We start from the raw sequence: 14,717 nt of genomic DNA on the forward strand, positions 1-14,717 counted from the left end.
TCAGGCACATTGTAAGTAGTACATCACTTCTTTCTCTGAGAAGAAAACAATATTCCAAATAGTGCAGGGTCCCCCAAGTACAGTCATTCCTCAGAAAAATAAGTTACTTCACAGTCTCTGTCTCTTAATTGGCTGACTATAGTAGATGAAGTCAGATAAATGCATGCAAACATTCTTTAGATATGAACATACAAACCTGACAGCGGGATATAAACCTCAGCACAACAATGAATAGAACATGCTGGAGGGATAGATTCCCTTCGCAAAGACTTCCCTTGCTATGGAACAAGGTCCCAATCTACATAAGACAGAGCCCCTCACTATCACTCTTCAAGAGGAACCTTGACGAGTGAATGGGTAACAGAAAGTTCACACCAGAGATCATACCAACAGCTCTACTAGATAGGGGCCAAAATAGCTGCTAGATCAAGGAACTAGGGAATTAACCAAAGCAGCGGTGAATACCGCACAACGTGGCTGGGCTAATATATGCCTTCGGGCAGATAGCCCAGTATCTACCTATGAACCTATTATTTTTTTATGTTTTTTTATGTTTTTTTAGGTGTTTTTATGTTTTAGCAGTGCAAAGGTTTTGCTTAATAACAGTACTGGAGCACTGATGTGTAGTTTCATCATTCCAATGTTTAAGTGGATAGAAGAATGAAAACAATCCAGCAGTTTTATAACACATGTTGTTGATGACTTTTTATTTTGGGGCATGGAGGTTATTACTTATTTACTTGAATATATCTTTCTATCCATCTGTTTTTCAATATATATGTATGTACATGTATATATAAATAGCTGTATATATATATATATATATATATATATATATATATATATATATATATATATATATATATATATGTATGTGGGGGCTGTATGTATATGTTTATCTATATCTATATTTAAACTCTCTCTCTCTCTCTCTCTATATATATATATATATATATATATATATATATATATATATATATATATACATATATATATATATATTTACACTTGTAAGTATGTGGATATATATGTTGATATACATACATTACAGAAATTATTAATTTTACCCTCCTTTCAGCTGATTCATAGGAGTTATTAACATGTGGTAACATAACCACTTTTGTAGTCTATAAATATTTTTTTTTTAGGTCAGCCCCGGTATGGCTCTTTTTTGCACATGCTGGTACTGATTCCCAGTAGGAATAAGTTACGGCACTATTTTAGGTGCTTTAATAGTAGCAGAAAGACATTGGTACTCTGCCAGTTGTATAGTGCTCTGAAGTGTGATTGAGCTGAGCTGTTCTGCATATTCGTGAGGCTATCTCACATCAGCACACCTCACTCATAGCCATTTAAATGTATTTAAGCCAGTAGAACAAGATACACATCTGAGCAAGAGCATGATTCACAGAGTTTGGCACAGCTGGCCTCCATTTCCCTAAAATGTTTCTAAATCAGCCCCAACCTTAACCAGTTGGCCTTAGCCCATAATTTTTCACTGTGCTAAGCCACACTTGTTGACAGTTTGGAAAAAGTACAAACTACCAAAAGAATGTAGTAAGACAAGGAAAAATGTATATTATTAAAAAAAAAACACTGTGGGCAGTATCATTTATTGAGATCTGCTGTTCAGAACCATTGTTTTACTGGTGAGACATGTCAGTTAATATTATATTACAAACTTATAAATGACAGGATTGGGAATATGTAAGGTGCCATTTTTAATGGCGTACGAATGTGTTGAGTGGTTTTCTGGTAACAACTTTACTGTCAGTTTGTTGAGGAAAGGTAAACAACAACAAAGAAGTGATTAGAGGTACATTAACCTAATCAATACCACACCCTAACAGGAATCGGTTATACCTATGCATTTAACAACTGCAGTGCAGGTTGATATGAAAGACACAGGGCAGGATTCACGAAGCTTCCATGTAAGAGTTATAACTCTTACACGGAGGCTGCAGTTAAACGGAGTGATGTCAGCATGCTTTGCATATTCATGAGAGCATGCTGAATCACACCTAAGTCTAACACGGTCCATGTAAGACAGTAGGGGGCGTGTCCGTAGGCCGAGCCCTGCAAGCGGACACGCCCCCAGAAGTGTAAAAGTGCCCAAAGTAAACACCCACAACAGAGTCCACGGAAATGTGAATAAACACAACACAACACATGCCCCCACAGACTATGAACATAAAATATATAAATGAACATGTTATATATTTTTTTAAATTGTAAAGATGTTTAACCGTGAGTGCGCTCGTTTGCGCGGGCATGCCCGTAGCGCAGCTACAGTTAGCAGTCAGTGGGAAAGCATATAAGAACTAAATATGCAAAGTAAGCCACGAAGCAATAGCGTAACGGTAGAGATGTTGGCTGAAGAGCAGGCATTCATGGTTTGAGCCCCCACAACACCAACTCTTATTTTTAGCAAAATAAGCACGAAACAAGTCCCTGACAAACATGTACACATATAAAAATCACATTTAATGTAAAATGTAATGAAATAGTCCATTTATTTTGAAGAAATGTGAGGTAACAAAACAATAAAAAAATGCCACATGTGCCTATAGCTAAGCGACAGTTTAACAAGGTGAGTGCATCTGCCTGTAGGTGAGCAGTGGTTTAACAGGTGCAAAATAAGTGCCCGTAGCTGAGCAGTGGTTTCACACACTCAAACTGTGTGCCCCTAGCTGAGCTGAGATGACTATGCGTGCTGATAGCCAAATGAGGCTTAAACCAGCGCACCCCGTTTGCGCGGAGCTACGCACCGCGCCAACAAGCTAACCGATGGGCAACGTTGAGCAAGCTGTAACAAAACTGCCTTTACACAGACACACCCCCTAGCCTGTCTAGACAGTCAGAAAATATAAAAAGTGGCCAGGTTCGAACCCAGGATACCATGCACCATAGTCAAGGTACTGAACCACTAAGTTACGACAGCTGTTCTCAGGAATGCAGTAATAGCACATATATAGGAATGAATAGAAAGTGGAGCATGACAAAGCAGGTCTTGTGAAGTGGATACAATTCCAAAATGGCCAATCACAGAGAAGTGCGGGAAAAATGGCATATATAAGCCCCATAGGCGGGAATACACAGCATAAACGATTGTAGAACTGACTTGCAGCCAGAATGTCAGGTGTAGGTGAGGGTAGTTGCTTTCAAGCACAGAGGTGGGGCATTGAGGAGTCCAGATACATGGTCTGGCTCCTAGTCCACAATCATGAGGCCCAACTCATGCAGGGCCAGTTCCTGTGGGGAGCATATAGGGCTGAGGCGTGGGACCGGTTGTCTCATGATCTTACCAGTGCCACAGGAATTCCAAGGACTAGTGAGCAGGTTCGTCACCACCATGCGGACCTGAAGAGATGCAAGCAGGACCAATTGAACCTATGGATACAGGAGGCCCGGCAAATGCCCAATGCCCCACTACTGGGTAAGTTACATTTAATTATGTATTTAAGAAATTAAATTAGCTGATATTATGGAGATGTGTATTCTAATATTACTCCATTTATATTACAGCTGCAGGTGTCCGTTCTGCGAACTGACGAGCCTATGGCGATAGGCTGGTACGGTTGCGCCACCAGGCAGGTCAGTAATCCACACCCAGTAACTGTAAAGAAATATAAAAGTATGACAGTTAGCAAAAGAATGCAGTGTAGTCACTAACTAATAAAATGTGCAAGTAACAGTGTAAAAGTGTTTGCAAGTATTGCTTGATTACAAACTGTGTTGCAGTCCGAAATCCCAACAGAACAGTGAAAATGTATGAAATAAATTCTGAAATAAAGATGCCCCACCTATAATATCATAGTGCATATCATAGCCTAGAAGTAAGTACCATCCTGAATAGTAAAATGAAAACAAGTGAGAGGGTGTGAGAAAGAGTCATGAATCCACCAATAAAGTAGTAATAACCCCTGTATAAAGTATACTGCAGTCAGTACAGAATGAAATGAATGTGACAAGTAGAACCAAACTGCAAAATGTGTCCAAAGTTTTGCTGCAGCTGGAATGTGTATCCCAAAATCTGGATATGTTGCTCTCAGTCTGCAATATGCAGATAGTATGATTGTCTGAAATATCAAACATCCACAGTTGTCTATAGCTATATAAAGCAAATGTAGCAGGATGATGTTGCTGAACAAAGCCAGATATGAACGTGTATGAATAACAATAAAATGTATATTGATGTAGCATGAATAGTCCTATCACCAAAGTGAAGTAGTTATCATATAGGAAACTGTAGTCAGAACAGTAGTGTGTATATATCTGTAGCTATTAGAAATGTACAGCATATGTATTGGTATTTGAAGGTGTTAATAATATTTTCTTCACCCCACCCTATAACCACATATACTCCATTCCACGTGAAAATGGTATGTGCAATCACAATTAACACCCCTGGACATTTGTCCTGTTGGGTCATATATATTTGCATGCCCATTGATGCATCTGCCCTGTTCATACATCCAGACCTGATGGCCTGTTGCCATCAATTAACCCTGCATGTTGTTGGACTGTGTATTGCTGTTCAAATTATGCATGTGTTACGCTTGCTGTTCAATGGTGTGAATATCTGGGTGTTTGGTTAATGGGAATACTAATGCATGCTGTTACAACTAATTGCGAATGGTATTGTATGTTACTAACCCAAACTGTCATGACATAATGCAAAACATAGAACGACAGGGAAGGCGGGTCCCAGCGGACCCACCTCTCCCACCTCAGCTGGCGAGTGCACCTGGCACTAGTGCCCAGTCTGGACCCTCCTCCAGTAGCCCTGTGCAACCTGCGGGTGGAAGCGCTGCAGGGGATGGGGCTCGCCCCCCCTCTGCAAGTGTGGCCGGAGGAGAACCACCACTCACCCTCCGTAGCGTCCGGACTGTGGTGCGTAGGGAGATTCGGGACTCTGTTCTCGAGCCCCTACGCCAGCTTGAGGCACAGGTGGCACAACTTATGGGCATGCCTGTTGCCCGGCCTACACAGCCCCAGCACAGCCCCCGTCCTGGGCAGTGAAGGAACAGTGGCAACTGCCTATGGGTGGGGATATCAGTTCCACTGTTGCCATCTGTGGGCTCATGGGCTCTGGATATCCAAACCTCCGTCCCCGTCAATTGTGTAACCCCCCCCACACGTGTCATACACCGCCTCTGTATGCGTCTTGTTTGTCTTGTCTGTTTACCTATCCAACCTACCTCCCCAGCTGTACCGACTACCTTCACCTGACATACCACTCTCACCTGAAAAAAAAAAAAAGGGGCACTCTGTACCCACAAACAAATTACGCCCCATACATAGCTGCCCATTCCGCACATATGTCTGCCAGACATGGAAACTATCAATTACAATTGGCTGTACAACAAGTATTACTGTTATCCTTACACCTCTCACAGGGGTGGAAGGTATCAAATGTCACACCAAACTACAAACATATGCACAGCTGTTGCTGATGAAGAAATGGGCAGCTATGGGCCTTACCTACATCCCTCCTGCAAAACCCAAGCTTGTTTCCCTACTGTCTTACCCTCTTCGTGACCCCTTTTTCACCACTTTTCTGTCTCCCCATTTTCATTTCTTTCAAAGAAAATAGCGCTGGTGTGCGCAAGAGTAAGCACGTTTAAGCGGTTGTAAGCGGGTGTGCGCAGAGCTAAATGCCAGTGTGCATGCGTGAGCTCCGTACAAACCAGCGCTAACCCGGTTACAACTGCTTAAAAGGGCCTTAGTCACTTTGATTGACAGGTCTTGTAGTCAGTTCAGATGCAAAATAAAATCCCACTGGCAGTCCCAAACCCAGGACCTTGGAAACAGTAGTCTGCATGACTTACCACTAAGCCATGACTCTTATACAAGAACATTGTGCTAAAATAAATATATAATGTAATAGTAGGAATGAATGTAAAGGGAATATAGATGTGTAGTACACAAAGCATGCCATTTAGAATTACTATCAAAACTAGTGGATTTCCATAATTGTAGTGTGTGAACAGAAACAGCCATGCTAGTTGGTAGCTAGTAGGTAATAATGTCACTATAGCACCTTGCAAGCCACACACATACTCACAGCAGGATAATCACTGCCCATACCCCACAACCTCTTACAGGAATACATCCGGACCAAGTAATAAAATATGTGGAGCAAAGGCCCAAAACCAGGGGCACATTACAAATAATGTTACAACAAACGCAGACAGTTCAGAGAGTAACAGGATCTGCATTTTGTGGGATGTTTGGAAGGGTATTAAGTCTGAAACTTGAATGTTTGTCACTATATTCTGACTTGAGCCCAGAGTGATTTGCCAGAAAAAGCTGTGCATGAGATATTGACCAAAATATGAGGCAGAAATGTGGACAACCTGCAAATATCTGTACACATGACAGGTCTGACACCACCATATTTGAATAGTTAAGAGCCTAGACATAGCAACAGTGAATAATTTACAGGGATGCCCCACAGACTCCATGTGAAATGTACAAACAGTAGGCAGAAAGGTGTAACACATGCAATGGTAACTATGGAGTCCTGAAAGTATTCACCACTTGCATGGCAGAAAAAGTGTAGTAATACATATGCTCATGCTAACCCACAGTCACAACTGCAGCATACCAGACAATTTAATGGGTGTACCCCACTGATATGTACCATTCCATGAGGCAGATAACAGATGAACCTGAAAGTCTCTGGGGCCTGCTCAGCAGCATACTCAAATACCCTAATAGATGTCAAGGCCCACACCATGGCCCGACCACACTGCATGTTGTAACACCCTAGCAGATATAGCAAGCATTCCAAGGTGTGAATGTACATGGAAAATAGGAAAGCTACAGCAGCACACTACAATCAGGACACCTAGCAGGCATACAAGTAGTGACTGTAAAGGGCAAATATTGAAGCCTTAGCAACAAAGTGCAAGCAAAAGTGAAAGGAAAGCATTCCCACACACATTAACAGTAGTAGTAGTTGTAGGTGTCAATGTACATACACAGTTAGTACAGGAAACTGGAGAAATGAATGGAGGAATGTTAATCTACAACACAGCTGGAAATATGAGAGAGATACCAACCTTTACACTCACAGAACATTGTCCACAGCATAACAGCATGGTCCCTGCCCTTAAAATCTGAAAGGGCTATACCTATCTCACATACCTTTTTATAGCACTGTTCTGAAATCACAGTGAGAACTGCAATCAGTACACAACTGGCTGCATGCAATTAGCAAATGCTGGCTAACAATTGGTGCAGAGGCCATCACATGGGCATATGCAGATACCTACAAAAGTATGCTGTACTCCCAGTCCAGACATGCAATACTTTCATTGCACCCTGAGAAGGACGTGAGAGACAGACAGACAGAGAGAGAGAGACAGAGACAGAGACAGAGAAAATTGCAATTAAGTAGACACAAACAAATTGTTCAGCAACAGCCACCTGAAAGCTGACAGCTGGGAAGTGGAGCAGCAGGACAGAGAACCAGACGGCAACACAAGCAGCTGTGACAAACACAGGTAATGTAAAGTAATACTATAAAGGTCTACATACTGTGAACCCTCCATATGTGTCATTGGTCTGTGTCCATATGTATATGAAGATGTGCAAAGGGCAGGGGACATACAGCAACTATCAGTGAAGGCTGTGCATACATTTGTATGTGAGAGCATCTTTGTGCACATATCAATGTTGGTTGATTGTAGGTTGCAGTGCAGTGTACAAAGTAGGTTTCACAGTTATGTATGTTTAGCAGTATGTTAGTGTGTGTATACAGTATGGTAGACAAACATGTTGATATACCTGTCTATCATATGGATACGTATGTATGTCAACATATGTATGTGTATATATATATATATATATATATATATATATATATATATATATATATATATATATATATATATGATATGCATATATGTATACATACATAGAGAGAGATGTAGGAATACATAGACAGATGTAGATAGATAGAATATGTACAAACATATATATGTAATGCACACATGCAGATATAGATATATGTAGATACATAGACAGACTGATCTGACTATCTACAGGTATGACTGTATATGACGACCTTCAACACACCCTGTCCCACCCCTCTGTCACTCTCACCCCTCCGTGTCCCCCCCCTCCACATCTATAGCAATATATGTACATCAATACATATATGTGTATATGTATACAGACATATATATATATATATATATATATATATATATATATATATATATATATATATATACATATAGATATATCTATCTATATATATATATATATATAGAGAGAGAGAGAGAGAGAGAGATGTATATAAATTCTGAGTGAGGCACATGTGTACAGATGTATTGCAACAGGTGCCTGGTGACAAAGGCATGGAGTGAACACCAGTGTCAAAACCGGAGTACCATATCACATTTCAAATCACCTACACCAGTAACCACCAGATATGTGATTGGCTGCCCACCACTGCATGTGTCAGGGGTGAACAGGGTCATAAATGTGTACAATAGTGGCCCCAATGATATTCACAGTGGCACACTATCCCTGGAATACCTGCATATGGTATGTGTCAGCGAACATGGTGTGTCAGCTATGGACATGTGGGTCGGTGTACCCCTCCACACCACATAATGGATGCCATGGTATGGACCTCACATGACAGCTACAGATATGGAGAAGGACACAGTGACATGTACAACACTGTGACAATGCACTCAAACACATTACCAATGCACAGTGACTGACAACACCACAGAGTGCACATATACTACCCACATAGAGGTTACCACTCCCGGATTTACATACGTAAGTCACACCCATGACAGATGTCCAACAACCATAGTAACACCTCACACCATCCACAACCTAAATGACTGCTATGTGTCATCCATGCCACTGCAATAGAGAGCACATGTGGAGGTAAAAGTTCCTAGCCACAGTTAAGACATACCCTGCAATAAACCACACAGTGTTAAGAAGCAAGACTCCCCATGAGTACATGTCACACATACCCATGTTGAATGTTAGTCAGATAGGTAATATGCCATATGAGTCATCCTGTGTAACTGTGTGACAGCAGCAGGTACCATCACACCACATGTGTCACAATGGTCAGGGTAGCAGAACAGTACGCTGCTGTAGTCCCAGGGGCAATAGCATATTGTATAGTATTGTATTGTAATGTAATGTATTGTGTTGCATTGTATTGGTATGTTGAGGTGCCTCCTTCGTGGAGTGGAACCACTGCTGCTGTGCGCCAGTGTACAGGTACATATCCTGTAGTCAGGCTAGTGTTACATAGCACTTCTTTATGTGTGTTTAGCTCCTGTCAGAGTTTATGTAGCATGCAACTAGGGATACCATCAGGTCCCATTCATGTTGTGTATTCTGCTTTCCTGAGGGTGGCTCTCACCTGGACATCTGTGATGACAGGGAGGTTACAGTCAGCTGGGATAACTATGTCTTATTTTGGGGGAGAGGGCGGGGTGACACCTGCACCGAACCTGTCTGCCACAATGTTGTCAATATCTGTGGTGTCAGTGAAATATTTGTTGTTGTGTACTGACTATGGGCATAGAGGATGGATTCTGACCAGGTTGCTAACATAACTGAAGAAGGCCTTCTGGTTATCTGTAGTGTCCCTCTTGATTTCCCTCTCAAAGTTGCCCATGGATGTTTGTATGAAGGAAAATAGATCCTTACTAGTGCTGCTCAGACATGCCCTCCCTTTATGGAATTATGCTCTGTCTTGCAGTAGCTTCCATCTTCTGTAATACAATCTGTCTATGGCTGGAGTCCACCAGACAGGATGCTGTCCCTTTGTGGAGAGTGTCTTGTTCATATATGGGATTGCATGATCCATGCATTCTCGGAGATGTCTGTAGAAAGCAATTGTGTAGGGGTCAGTATTGTGGGTTGTATCTGCCACTGGCCCAGTGGGCTGAAAGGATACCATGTCACTGTTACAAAGTGTAAAGTTTGCATCTGTAATGTTATTCACTATAGTCATTTGTGCTGATGGTGGAGGTGGGATATGTATATCCAGGGCAATCAGTGTGTGGTCAGCTCACAGTAGTTGATGATGTAGGCCATACAGTACCTAGATACAAACCCCCAGAGTGAGGAGGTGCTCTTGACCTGAATCAGTGTTCTGACTGCTGGGGTTTGGTAGTATGTCGTATGGAGTGTGCCAGGTACTGTTGCACAGTTGCTGGCTGAGCACTGATACCTGGCCATTTACATGTGTATCCACCAATAGACAGACAGATGCTATATATGTGAGATATGTTGTATCATAACAGTCAAGTAGCATGTGTAGTATGTGTGCCAAATTCTGCTGACATATATTGCTGATATCAGGTTATTTTCTTTCTCAGGTACATGGCTCACCTGCGGAATCCCACTTACTCCACAGCTGAGGATGAGGAGATACACCAGAGCCTGGTGCGGGATTATGCAATACTCTTTTCCCGCACCAGCCAGAATCAGCAGGAGAGGGCTGCACTGTGGCAAGACCTGGTCTGTCGGGTAAATGACATAGGCATGCATAGTAGGACATATGAGCAGGTACGACATCACTGCAGTGATTTAATCAGACATGTCCGTCAGCGTGCGTCGGATATCCACAGGCAATAGGTCGCCACAGGTGGTGGGGTGACTACACATCCCCCACTCACCAGACTGGAGGGACTACTCATGAGTGTAGTGGCTCCAGTCCGCCAGCAACAACAACAGCAGCAGACATGCATTATGATGGAGGCTGGAGCCACGCAGCAGCAAGACAGTGAACGTGCAGGTAATATGCCATATGTATAGTTGACTGTTGTGTACACTGGTAGTTAATGCATGTGTGAGGTGTGTCCTTGGTTTGTAGCTGTCACCATAGTATTTAATGTGCAAGTGTGATATCCTCAATATTAGCAGCTGACCTGTGAAAAGCGACTGTTGTACTACTAACCTGTATCATACTCAGTAACAATGACACAGTTGTGCCCACTGAAATTAGTTTCTTCACGTCTGCAGGTCCCTCTGGTATAACAGCAATGCAGTCTGTCCATGCTGGTGAGTGTGTATTAACAATTCTTGTAATAGTCATGATAGTAATAGTAATATTTGGCTCACTTAGTAGTGCTCTTTGTATGCATGTAGGTGTGTCTGTGTCTGTGTGTTGATATCACGCATACTGAGTACTGTATGTTGTCACCAACACACATACACATACATGTCAATCGGTGGTATCGGTGGCTGACTCAGGAATACCAATTGTGTGAAACTGTGTGCATGTGTGCATTTGTCACCAACACACATACACATACATGTCAATCGGTGGTATCGGTGGCTGACTCAGGCATACCAATTGTGTGAAACTGTGTGCATGTGTGCATGTGTGCACCTGTGCATGTGTGAATATGTGCACCTGTGCTTGTGTGCATGTGTGCATGTGTGCACCTGTGCATGTGTGCAAGTGTGCACCTGTGCATGTGTGCACCTGTGCATGTGTGCATGTGTGCATGTGTGCACCTGTCCATGTGTGCATGTGTGCACCTGTGCATGTGTGCATGTGTGCACCTGTGCATGTGTGCATTTGTGCATGTGCGCATGTGTGCATGTGTGCATCACTGGTAATGTGTAGACATTGTAAACTGTGTTTCCTGTTTCCCTCCCACAGGTTCTGGTGCTGCTCTGGTGTCATGTAGCAGGGAACCAGAATCAGGTGCCTTGGGTACTGATAATGATGACATCTGTGTAATGGCACAGGAAGGTATGCCAGGGTCCGCCATTGGTCAGCCGATTGACAGTACACAGCTGTCGACCCCATCAATGCGCACAGTTATCCTGCCAATACACCCTTTGTCACCAATGTCCCTAGGTGATGGACAGCATACAGTGGGCATTGACCAGGGTAATGTGGTATCTGTGGCACATGCCTCACCACACAGCAGCCATGGGCATGGCCCAGAGATGGTACCACACAGACAGATGTCCAGGGGTTCTCGTGGGAGCATCCGTGGGCATACTGCCCCTGTCAGACATGCCCACAGAGGTCTTACAACCTCAGCTATGTTTCGGGCTGTCATGCAGGCACAGTCACGTATGGAACGGTACACCAGACAGGGTTTGAGGGAGCTGACAGCATGTCGCACAGCCATGACTGACAGTATGCGTGACATTGCGACTGCCATCCGTGATTTCACTGATGTAATAGACAGACGTTGTGGGGACATATTAGACCGGTTCCACAACTACATGTCCATGAGCCAGGGTGATGTTGGGTGGTTGAGGCATCGACGTGGCCATATGCCAGCAACAGCAGCAGCTGGCAGTCGTCACGGACGACAACAGGGCCGCGGCCACCCCCATAGTGCCAGCAGCAGCCCCAGCAATGCTGGGTCTGTGCTGTCATCAGACCGCCCCAGGAGACCATGTGCACGTGGCTCTGGCCAGGCCTAACAGGGATCTGTGTCCAGTCAACAAACACCTGCTTCTGATGACAGTACCCAGTCTGGGTTGGTACCGGATACAGTCCAAAGCACCCCTGCAAGGCACAGGTACCATGTCCGTGGCCAGAGACACTGATCTGTATGACCTGGCAGGTACAGTCTGTGGCTGTCCACAAACACCAGTATATGGCAGCCATGAGGTGGAACTGTGTGCATCCATACACACATGCAAATTGACAACACCTAGGGCTACCGCATACATGCACACACTGCATCAACATTGCCCCACCTTCTACTGCTGTCCCTCACCAACACACATACACATACATGTCAATCGGTGGTATCGGTGGCTGACTCAGGCATACCAAGTTCACACCCTGTGCATATGATGAAACTGTGCCACCTCCTGCAATCTGTAACAACTGTGCAGGTACAGGTTAACATGTTGCTGATGCACAGGGTGACCACATAGATGTGTAGTAATAGTATCATGTTGTTAACAGTACTGTGTGCTGAATTAATTGTGGGTATATCACAGCATGCCTGATGCAGTAAGTGTGTGATTGTCATGTACTGTTGTCTACACCCATGGTAAGTACCATAGTGTATCATCTGCACATGTTGGCATACTGGTGGTAATGATGTCAACAGAAGGCTACATACATAGGTAGCACAGGGGATAAGGTAATGAATGTAGTAATACGCAATGATGGACATGTAAACTGCAAGTGGCATGTTGCCCACACTGGACTTTGCGCTGCGGATGTTTGAGGATGTTGATATGTGTGCAGTACTACACGACTGGTACAGGACACACAGGAGCACCCTAGCACTGCAAGCTCACATCTCATACCATGCTAGACAGCCCCAACACACAAAACTAACTGTCACAGGAGGGAGAGTCCCCATATATGTCATGGATACTGTGGTGGCAGGCCAGGTAGCGTACATCCTACTAAGTATGGAACCACTGAGTGAAGGCTCAGTGTCTGTTATTTGACATGTGTATTACTGCAGATATGAGCACATGGGTTTCCATCCAGTTATTGTACATCCTGACAGTACATGGTCTGTACACTTGTGTGCGCTGAGACTGGACCCTAGCCATCTGACCCGTGTATTTCCATGTACATGTGCATAGTGCCTGCGTATTTGCAGTGTTACCTACTGGAAGTGGTACAGCTTGTTTGTTGTACAATGGACTACATGCAGCCCTGTTTACTGTAGCTTTGTTTGCATGCATGTTTGCTTGCAATTACCCTGGAATACTGATCACACCTGCAATGCATAGTTATAGAGCTTCTGTGGACTCCTAGTGCCATCTGCATAGCTTACTATATGTATGTCCATGTCTCACTTGACAGGATGTCACTGTTTGTCCTGTTCACATGTACATTGCATATGACACAGTGCATATGACTTACCTGGCATGTGTCCTCGTGAGCAGTCATATATGCTACTGCTAACTAATCACAGGCACTACACCTTCACATATTCATCTTCTGTTGAACTACCTGCTTCACTAGGGACGGCCTGCACCTGTCACCCCTGGGCTTTCAGATATTGGCAAAGGCTCTTGCTACCCCCATAGTGCCTATGTTAGGCAAGGCTCAAATGACAAACCCACCTTCATAGGTATCACAAGGGATAAGAAACTAAGAGTAATGCTACTCAACGCCAGAAGTCTAAACCTCCAGATGCATGCACCCGAAACTCTCCTTGGCATGGAGAACATCGATATCTGTGCAGTAACAGATGCCTGGTTCAGGGCTACTGAGAGCACACCAACACTACCAGGTTTAACCTCATACCATGCTTTTCAGCCCCAAAACATGGAACGAACCACAAATGGAGGGGGAGTATTGATATTCATCAAAGATACCCACACCTCTAGGTTGGTGTCAAAGCACCAAGCATCAGAGACTATCCATGTGCAACTAACAATGGGTGAGACTGCCTTCCAGGTTATAGCCTGCTACAGACCACCCTCCCACACCCAAAAACTGCACTCGGCCGTCCTGTGAACAGTGGAAATATGAAGGTCTCTCCAAACACCATTATATTGTGTGACGTCAACTACCCAAACATGGACTGGGAGCATGACTCTAGCTCCAACACCCTAGGCCAAAGATTCCTAGAATATATGAGCTCAAATGCTATGGAACTACTTGTTACCACTCCCACAAGAAGGGGAAACATACTGGACCTGATCATCACCAACATGGGGACTCTATGCTCCAGACCAGAAGTGTATCCCTCACTGGTAAGATCGGACCATAA

The 14,717-nt window shown here is 43.7% G+C and overlaps 1 protein-coding gene across 3 annotated transcripts in view; it reads left to right on the plus strand.

Moving 5' to 3' along the window:
* LOC122793445 (probable E3 ubiquitin-protein ligase HERC4) overlaps nt 1-14,717 on the plus strand; it is a 1,684,714-nt gene that overhangs the window by 534,020 nt on the left and 1,135,977 nt on the right. The window lies entirely within an intron of this gene.

The sequence above is a fragment of the Protopterus annectens genome, chromosome 2.part0 (genome assembly GCF_019279795.1).
Source record: "Protopterus annectens isolate FY-2018-M chromosome 2.part0, PAN1.0, whole genome shotgun sequence".
In the NCBI taxonomy this organism is placed as follows: domain Eukaryota; kingdom Metazoa; phylum Chordata; order Ceratodontiformes; family Protopteridae; genus Protopterus; species Protopterus annectens.